Below are 10,000 nucleotides of genomic sequence, written 5' to 3'. Positions count from 1 at the left end.
GCCACTCCCAAACTCAAGAAATTAAAATCTCCTGAAGAAAACAGAAGATCCCTAGAGGGCTCAAATTTGAGGCAGACTTCTTAAACAAGGTAGGAGAAAAATCAAAAGTGCACAAACTACGTGAACAAGAAACCCAACAACATGCTGGGCTGGTGAGAAGCCATTTTGCTTCTGAAAAGACGTTTGTTAAGAAAGACTGACAGGCAGGCGGGACATTTGAGCTGGGTCCCTAGTTCTAGACACTTGTACACATCCCTTCATTAGGACAGTGGGACCTGATGACAACACACCAAGATTAACCATGAAGGAAACCTTTGCAGAGGTGCCTAGAAGCCCTTTCCCCACAAGGGCTTCATCAAAGGAATAGAGCATGCTCAAGAAAGCTCTTGCTACAAGCTGGACAGGGGCAGGTGCTGTGTGAGTGTCTTGCAAGGGCCACCCCACCCCTGTGTTTCCTGGACTCCTTCCTCAGCTCACTGGCTGGCTCGCATCTCTGAAGCATTTCCTTTTATACCTAAGTCTTCTGTTTGCAGCTTCATGTCTGGTGCATCCGTTTGTCCCGGGATGAAGCCTAAACTTAGGTGTGCTCTGAGATCAGACCCTCTGAGCCTTTCCTATTCTTGATCTGCTTGGGGTCCAGCCTCCACCTACTTTCTCTATAGGTTTTCTTACTATTTCTTAAAGACACCACACTTAAAGGGCATGACTCCCTCCCAGCCTGGGTCTACAGCTGACCCACCCTGTTTAGACCATTAATAACACTGTCTCAGAGCTTCCTTCTGGGACCCATTTTTAAATGCTTTTACTAATGAGTCTTCCAGCCCCAAAAGGAGCCTCAAGGTCCCTGGTCAGACCTTACTGTTTCAGCTACTCAGAAGATTTCTCTTTTTAAGATTTATTTTTATTATTTTAAGTGTGTGTGTGTGCACATGTGTGTGTATGTGTGTGCGTGTGTGCATATGAGGACAAAGCCTTCAGAGGCTTCTTCTCCTAAAACTGGAGCCCCTGACTTGGTGCTGAGAACCACTGAGCCGTCTCTCCAGTCCCAGGGAGACTCTCTTGACTTCATACTTTAAACTCTATAAACATGCTTGAGGAGACCCTGTGTGTCTCACGGGCATCATGAGATCAGGCTGCCATGTGAAAAGGAGTGAAGGTTATATACAATCACAGAGAACACCAGGAAGGCTTCCTGGAGGAGATGAGTTCAAACTTCTCCCAATGACCAATAGCAGAGAGAAGCTTACGCTTGGAGGCGGTGGGTTCTACTGATGGCATTCTTTTTCAGGGCATCCTATCGATATGATGAGCTTCTAGGAACAACAAACTGGTTGTCATGGTTACAGAACCCCCTCAGAGTCAACCTAGAGGCCAACTGTCTTTGAGTCAGTAAAACAGAAGACCTGAGTGGGAGGGCTCTTGCTTCAGGTTATACAGCTGGTTCACAGCCAAGAGTTCTGACTCGCACAGAAGTGTTTTCTGGAGTTAGAGAGGCAGTGGGCAACAGAGCAGAGGCCCCAGGTAAGGAAGGAAGTGGGGGAAATAAGAGAACAGGGTGGGAGTTAAGGCAAGATCCATACTGAGGAGGCCGACTGCTAGGCAGGCTAAGTATTACCCAAGACCCCTGCCCGAGGCCATAGCCAGCAGCTGACAACCAGTTCCCACTCGAGCAGAGCAGTGCAGAGCAGCGCAGAGCAGCGCAGAGCAGCGCAGCCTGGTGTACTGGCAAGAACTGTATCTGCCTGCAAGAAGGGTCAGCTCTGAGTTGTCAGCGAGGCAGCATGGGCTGGCAGAGTCTTTGAAAGGATTAGGATTTGGGGCACCAACTACACGAGGGGAGCTGTAGGAACGCTGCTCCATTCACCCCGTAATCCCTGTGACTAACCCTGTGGTGGGGATCAGCGAGCGTTTGTCCTACAAGGCTGCCAGCTGCCAGCACTAGGGGCCTCCTGTTCAGAGCCTGGGGGGTGTGGTTGGAGCTGTGTGCACTTGAGTTTCCTGGCACCATATCTCGCCCCCTTCCTTCAGCCCCTCTGCAGCCTCCATGTTGGAGAAGGGTAAGGAAACCTGAGGGATGACTTCCCTCTTGTCCGTATGATATCTGGGCTGGACTGCAGACAGCTGGGAGACCCCACGGCATGGTGCCTGCCCAACCCTGTCCTCTCTCTCCAGCTGGCTTTCTCAGTAGGTGGGGACCCTGCCCTCATTAACAGAAGGCCTCACGTGGCTCCCACCCACCCCCTGACACACATCCAGGGTGTCAGTTCCCACAGCTTGAGCACCCCTCCTTCTGAGGGGAGGCAAGACGTGAAGGGCTGGGCTCAGCAGCCGGACTGACAGACTGAGGGGCTTCCTGCCAAGAGAGGTGCTATCTTGCCACTCAGCGTCCTGGATTGAGATCTCCAAACACCAATTCCCAACATTTTGCCAGTATTTTTTTTTTCTTTACCTCAAAGCAAGTGGGGCTCCAGCATGGATGGGCTATGTGGCATGGCTGGGATACAGCCAGCTGTCATGTGGAGTGAGAGTGGTCATACATGTAGGGAAGGAGGATAGAGGGAGGGCAAAGGCTGGAGAACCTGGATGAAGAGATGATGGATATAGACAGGTGGAGGGACAGATGAACAGACATGTGAATAGACAGGTGGATGGATGGACAGATGGGCAGATGGACGTACAGAGGGACAGACAAGGGGACAGATGGACAGACATGTGAATGAATGGGTAGATAGATGAATGGATACATGGACAGAAAAAAGGTAGGTGGTCTTTCCAACCTTTTGTGGCATTTCCACACATATCATCTCTCCCCAGTCCCTTGACCCACACTGGTTTAAAAACCACCTTTGACTTCTGGATCATAAAGAGACTGTGCTGCCTGTCTTCAAGGACCTGAGCCTTACCAAGTTCTGTGTGGTGGGTGAGCACAGAGAGGATGTGGAGGTAGCCACAGACACATCAGTGGGGAATATGAAGAAGGAAGAGAGAAGATGACAGACAGAGGAAAGGAGAGAGAAGAAGGACGCAGTGCCCCACACAGTGAGAGCAAGCCTGCTTCAGAGATCATTATCACCCACACAGGCTTCAGCAAGACCTGAAGGGATTAGATGCTCTCTTCTAGCAGAGGCTGGGCTTAGGGGACAGAGGGTTTGTTTGTTTGTTTGTTTGTTTGAGTTTGGTTTGGTTTCGTTTCGTTTTTTGGTAGCCTTATAGAACTTGGGAATGTTCTAAGTCCTTGGTCTGACTTGAGAATTATCAGCTTGTCCATGGAAGGCAGTAGAGTCTGTAATATGGTCACATGTATCAGCTGTGTGGTGATCTTATACAATGTGACAGAGGTAGGGATTAGGGTGAATGGTGAGAGGAAGAAGGAATGGATGGATGGATGGAGGGAAAGAAGGAGAGATGGGAAGAAAACAGATGGATGGATGGGTGGATGGATGGATGGATGAGTGGGTGGATGGATGGATGGATAGATGGATGGGGAGGTGGGTGGCTGGATGGATAGATGGGAAGGTGGGTGGGTGGATGGATGGGTGGGTAGTTGTGGGCCTGTGTACCAGAGGTTTTCTACAGAGATCTCTGGCCCGGCCTGGCACGAGAGTTCTGGCGAAGGGAACTGAGTGTGGGTGTGGGCAGGGAGAAGAAGTCACTTCCACTGCTTCTGCTGCCACAGTTGGCTTCGCCCTCCATCTCTGCTGTGCCTTCCAGGTCACTCCACTCTGCCCTGCACTGAGTCGGGTTGGGCTGGGCCAACAAGAGGCCAGCTAGCCAGTGAGGAGTATGGTGGAGCTTCAGGCGGTGTTTTGGGAGAGCAGACCTCTTCCCAAGTGTTACAGCTCTTAGAACAGAAGGCTCAGATGACAGAGTAGTTCTTGTATACCTTTAATTCCCTAGATAAGATTTATATACAGTTTTGGGGGTGATTCAGGGTTCGACAGCAGGTATTTCTCATTGGTTCGGACTGAGAGCTTGGGGAAACCTTATTTGTATGTGGGAAGGCTTGGTGCTGCCTATACATGACCAATATCACACACCTCTTCTGTGGGGGTTGGGGGGCCGGGGAGGGGAGGTTGTGGGAGCTGTAATTGCAACAGGAGCCAAGGGCCAAGGAGGCGTGGTAGAACATCTTCCATCCCATGCAGGTGGAAATTACCACCCACCAGGTCTCCAGAGTTCCAGACCTTTTGCTCAACCAGGACCAGGTTGCTCTCACAGCCCACCACTCACCCAACAGGTGGGTGGATGGATGGATGGATGGTGGTGGTGGATGGATGGATGGATGGATGGATGATGGATGAATGGATGGGTGGGTGGATGGGTGGGTGGATGGGTGGATGGATAGGTGGATAGATGGATGATGGATGGATGGATGGATGGATGGATGGATGGATGGGTGAGTGGATGGGTGGATGGATGGGTGGATAGGTGAATGGATGGATGGATGGATGGATGGATGGATGGATGGATGGGAAGAAGTCAGGTGATTGGTGGATGATTGGCTGTGGGATTAGTCAATCTGTCAATGAGTAGATAATTAGACAACTCACGTCACCTTGTGCACGTTCAGTGTTTGGTGACATGTAGGCTGACTACTGTCAGATCTGAGGCATTGATTATCTCTGGCCAGCCTGATGGCAGAGCTTGCTTGGTGAGGGTCTCCACCTTATCCCATTCACCTCTGGCCTGGGACATATTCAAGGGTACAGGAGACCTTGAGGGCACAGGAGGCCTTACACAGAATGAGAAATGCTAGGCTACCCCTTATTGATGACACCAGGACTTTGACACAGAGGCAGGTATGAGCTCAAATTACATGAAAAAATAGTGCAAAACAAAATCTGTGCGTGAACTTTGCCCAGGGCTCTGCCTGTCTATTACCTTTTGAACAGAAATGGAAGAAACAAGGGCTTTCAGGGTGTCTTCTGTGACTTCCTAGGACTTCAGTAAGTCTACATCCTCCTCCACCCCCACCCCCCCACCCAGAATCATCCAGATTTCAGCTACCAGGCAAAGAGAAAGCACCCCGTTCTGACACCGTTGGTCAGAGAGAAAGATGCATTCTGGTCTAGGTGACAATTACCATGGCAACAGATTTCCAAAGCATCTTCATCCTGAAGTTGCCCCTTCTGGCCCTGGTGACCTTAGGTGTCCCTCAAAGCAAAGTGGAGTGGGAGGCTTAGTATAGGCAGACCTGTTTCTTCCTCTGAAGGGTCCAGATGTTCATCTGACATGTTTATGGAACATCTGCTCTAGGCCACGAAGGCCAATGAGATGCCAGGGAACACTTTTCTGGGAGTTTTACCCACACATACCACCACAATGCACCCCCTCAAGGGTCCTTCTCTCATGTCCCTGCTTAGTATGTTTCAAACATTCCTAAGTGACGACCACTACCTACATATTACAGGTGAGGAGACAGGCTCAGAGATACCAGGTAGCTTGCTTAAGGACACACAGCAAAGGTACAGCTTAGCTAGAGCTGGAGGTTCCAAGCACATGGCTACTGTCCACCTGTAACCTGCTCTAGCCCAGGAGTGATGGTGACGGTAGTCATCCAGATAAGGAAGAGAGAGAAAACAAGAGGAAGGCAATGCAGTCTCAGGCCTGAGAGAGAGAAGGAGAGTGAAAAGAGAGAGGAGAGAGGAGAGAGAAGACAGAGGAGGGAGGAAAGAAGAGGGGGGAGGGAGAGAGGAGAGAAGGGGAGGGAGGGAGAGAGAAATGAGAGGGGAGAGAGAGGAGAGAGAGAGAGAGAGAGAGAGAGAGAGAGAGAGAGAGAGAGAAAGAGAGAGAGAGAGAGAGCAAAAGGAGAGAGGACAGAGGACAGAGGAGAGAGAAGACAGAGGAGGGAGGAGATAAGAGGGGAAAGGGAGAGAGGAGAGAAGGGGAAGGAGGGAGAGAGAAATGAGAGGGGAGAGAGAGGAGAGGAGAGAGGAGAGTGAGTGTGTGTATGTGTGAGAGGGGGGGACGGGGAGGGAGTTCAGGGATGCCTTCCATGAAGAGTGGCCACCTAAGCCAAGACCAAAATGACTGGGCAGCACCCAGGAGGCACTGAGAACTGCAGGTACAAAGGTCCCAGGGGACGGGGTGGGAGACTGCCGTGAACCACCCCCATCCGAGAGGACGGGTTTGGTGCTGTTCTGCTACAAGCACTGGAGAGAGAATACAACAGCACTTTTACCATCATCTGTCCCAGCCAGCTCCCTCCACGGCTGCTATGTGAACAAAGGCTGAGTCCTGACAACTCAGGTCCAGACTAGAGGAAGAAAGCTCAGTGAGGGCAGGTAACCTGCCTAGATAAGTCATACAGTGAATTACCAGTGTTGCACGGGTATGATGGGGCCTGGGTTAGAAGTCTGACAATTTTGAGCAGACCTTATGTGAGGTGACAAGCATGTGGATTGGTTTCCTAGGTTCCCTTCCTTTTCCACTTGACCCCAGAGGATCGAGACAGGCACCTCTGATGAGGATTGACAGGAGGCCAGAGTGAAGAAAGCCTGTGGCAGGCACCACATCCTCCTAACTCATGTCAGCTCTGGACCAGCAACTGAAGGATCACCATCCTTAGAGGCAGCCAAGCAGAGACCCACCAGTCACTGTGTATATAACTCCAGTGTTCAGAGGGGACTAGATGTCCCTGGTGGCCTGTATCATGTGGCCCACTCACTCACTCATGGAGTTAAATAGTCACTGGGCGTCTACAACACAGCCAGCACCAAGAGATTCTAGGACACAGTGAGGATGCACACCATCCTGGTCCTCAGGTAGTTAGCAGCGAAGCAGGTGTCCTTGGTGCAACTACCCCGCTCGGACCTCATGGTCCGAGGATGCTCAGCTCAGATGTGTCATTAAATCTGCCCCTCAAGAAGTGTGTGTTATGGATTTACAGAAGAGTAAACTGAGGCACGCTGAATGCATGGCCCTGTCCCCAGGATGTCACAGAAAAGCCAGGAGTTGCCATCTATCTGTTACAGGATCTTAAGGCTATGTCTATGACTCCAGGAGACACAGGGTCTCTGGAAGACCTCTCTCTCTTGGAACTCTGTGAACAGTTTTGCCAGCTAGGGACCATCCCGATGCTCGAAACTTCACTCACAGGCAGTCAGAAGCCCTCCGAGGAGCTGAGCCACAGCCTTCCCTCCTTAATGAATTCTCGGCTAAATTAAAGTCATACTTCATTTTAAATTAAGGGTATTTTTTTTAAAAAAAATAAAATATCTGCAACGTTTAAATATCATTAGTAATTACATTTTATTTTATTTCAAGCTGGTTGGAAACATTTTATTTCTAATTAGGTACATTTGTTTTTAATATCCAGTTTACTGAACGGAGAGACTTCCTACAGACCGGCAGGGAAGGGGCCTCGCAGCCTATCTCACAGGTCTGCCTGGATCACATAGTCCCCAGGCCGCCCTGTAAGGCACTCCTTCTGAACTGCAGCCCTGGGATAATTGCTTTCTCCCTATGATGGCTCAGAGAAAGAAGCAAGTTGCCAGCCAGTGACCAAGGCCTCAGGGTCTATCCACAGTTGCACAAGGCATTCTAGGATTTTTCAGCATCTCCTCTGCCTGAGGGTAGGAGACATGCTTTTGCCTCATACTGACCTGGTATTTGGCAAAAGCTGACTCTTCACATGCAGATCTCATGGCCCTTGTTCCGATGGGGCCCTGACTTGGCTACCTTCTTGATTCTACAATCCATTAATCTCTGGAAATGTCACACGCTTCCAAGTGTATTTTGCCATGCCTCTTGACTTCACCTGGCAAAGACCCCAGAAAAAGTTGTGACCCCCGCAGGTATGTCAGTGGGACAGTGACTGAGGTGGCCTTACCTCTCTGGCCTCTGGAAGGAAGGCAGCCCTGAGAGCCCTGGACCAGCGGATACTGACTGCACTGCTGGGCCGTAGTCCTGTATGGCGCTGTTCAGGGAACAACAACAGGGTGGAAAGCCTGGGTAGGTTCTGTGCAGATGCATGTGATATTCTCGCTCTAACTTGGTTAAATCTACACATGGAAGAGCCCAGGCTACGGGGGATGGGAATGTAGATATAGGAGCCCACAAAACACATATACATAGGATCTGCTGTAGGAGAGATATTACATTACCTACTATATGAGCATGCATGCACATGTGCGCACATACACACACACATACATGCACAAACACACCTACACACATACACACACATACATGCACACATATACACATGTATACACATACACACAGAGAGAGGGAGGGGAGAGAGGGAGAGAGAGAGAACATGATTCCCACGGTCTTCTTCTATGTTGGAGCATGGCGCATCTAACCCAATGGTCTTAGGAACCAAGACACCACTTTGTAGCAAAATTACAACTATGAAATACCAACAAAATAACATAGTTGAAGTTCTTTAGACCATTGGAAATATGTGTATTCCAATGGTCACAACCTACAGGCATTTTCTTAAATAGTGGCTGATAGCCCATTGTGGGTGGTACCACCCCTGGGCAGGTAGTTCTGGGATGTATAAGAAAGTAAACTGAGCAAGATGTGAGGAGCAAGGTAGTAACAAGCCCTCCTTCTTGGCTTCTGGATCAGCTCCTGCCTCCAGGTTCCCGCCCTGATTTCCTTGAATGAGGAACTGACTATATAAGCCATAAAGTGGGATTAAACCCTTTCCTTACCAAGTTGCTTTTAGTCATGATGTTTATCACAGAAATAGAAACCTACAGAATACAATCATCATGGAAGAGAATATCTCAGCAAGGTGGACTTCACAAAAGTGCCCGCTCCCATGCTGTGTTCTCCCCGCTAGCTCAAGTCGGAGGAAATTACCCCAGGTCACAGAGCCAGGGAGCCAATCTGGGAGAAGGTCTCCCCTTGCCCTCTTCTTTCTCTGATAGATGCTAATAATACAGGAACAGCAGCCCAGCAGTGCATTTTCACATACATACATGTATACATGTATGTATACATGAATGCATGCATGTGTGCTAGTGAATTAGCTTTAAAAGTACATTCTTGTATGTCTCTTGCATGTTTGGGGTTTATGTGGACCAACTGGCTTCTGCGTGTCACATAGCTTTGGGGTCTGGGAGGTCCAGCACTCCACAGATGCAGAGGTGCTTGTCTAACATGGGTTGGGGCTCAATCAAAAGGACTCTAGACCCACCATCTTCCAAGTTAGAGCCTGACCTGGAAAGTTCTCTCAGGTTTCAGTTGCTCTCTCTTGATCAACAAGCCTGGTTAGTCCTGTTTTCCTAGAGAACCATTTGGATGAAAAGCTGGTAAAAGCAACTGCTCTGAAGGAGTTTTCCATGTGTGCTGAGGGGGCCAGGGATACACAGGAGGATGGTGAGATGAGCCTAACCTGAGCTTCAACAGACAGCTGACCAGGGCTCTTCAGGCTGTAATGTATAACAAAGTAGAACATGCATGCTGAGCTTACATAGAAGCAGGTTATGCCATGCACCTGGCCCTCCATACATGGTTCTGCATCCTTGTGTCCAACAGACTTCAGAACAAAAATGTTTGGGGAGAAACCACATCTGTGCTGATAGCATGGAATCTTCCTTTCTCATTATTATTCAGTCACAGTAGGGTAACTATTTCCACAATGTTTGGCTGGTGTGCTGGTTAGTTTTATGTCAAGTTGACATAAGCTGGAGTCATTTTGGAAGAGGGAACCTTAAACAGGAAAATGACTCAGCCAGAATTATCTGTGGGCAAGCCTGTGGTATATTTTCTTGGTTAATTATTGATGTGGGAGGGCTCAACAGACCCACAGTGAGCAGTGCTACCTACCTCTGGGCTGGTGGTCCTGGGGTGTATAAGAAAGCAGGCTGGCCGGGCAGTGGTGGCGCATGCCTTTAATCCCAGCACTTGGGAGGCAGAGGCAGGCGGATTTTTGAGTTCAAGGCCAGCCTGGTCTATAGAGTGAGATCCAGGACAGCCAGGGTACACAGAGAAACCCTGTCTCAAAAAACAAAAAGAAGAAGAAGGAGGAGGAGGAGGAGGAGGA

At 49.6% G+C, this 10,000-nt stretch overlaps 1 long non-coding RNA gene across 1 annotated transcript; it reads left to right on the top strand.

Moving 5' to 3' along the window:
* Window positions 1-1,375: 1,375 nt before the first annotated feature.
* LOC116070804 lies at window positions 1,376-7,237 on the top strand. The gene is made up of 3 exons (XR_004110566.1): window positions 1,376-1,521; window positions 4,146-4,237; window positions 6,414-7,237. It is a non-coding gene; the product is annotated as an uncharacterized LOC116070804 (long non-coding RNA).
* Window positions 7,238-10,000: the final 2,763 nt, after the last annotated feature.

This window comes from Mastomys coucha, unplaced genomic scaffold, assembly GCF_008632895.1.
Source record: "Mastomys coucha isolate ucsf_1 unplaced genomic scaffold, UCSF_Mcou_1 pScaffold22, whole genome shotgun sequence".
In the NCBI taxonomy this organism is placed as follows: domain Eukaryota; kingdom Metazoa; phylum Chordata; class Mammalia; order Rodentia; family Muridae; genus Mastomys; species Mastomys coucha.
The sequence above is the reverse complement of the archived record's forward strand: the minus strand, read 5'-3'. Positions and strand labels throughout refer to the sequence as shown.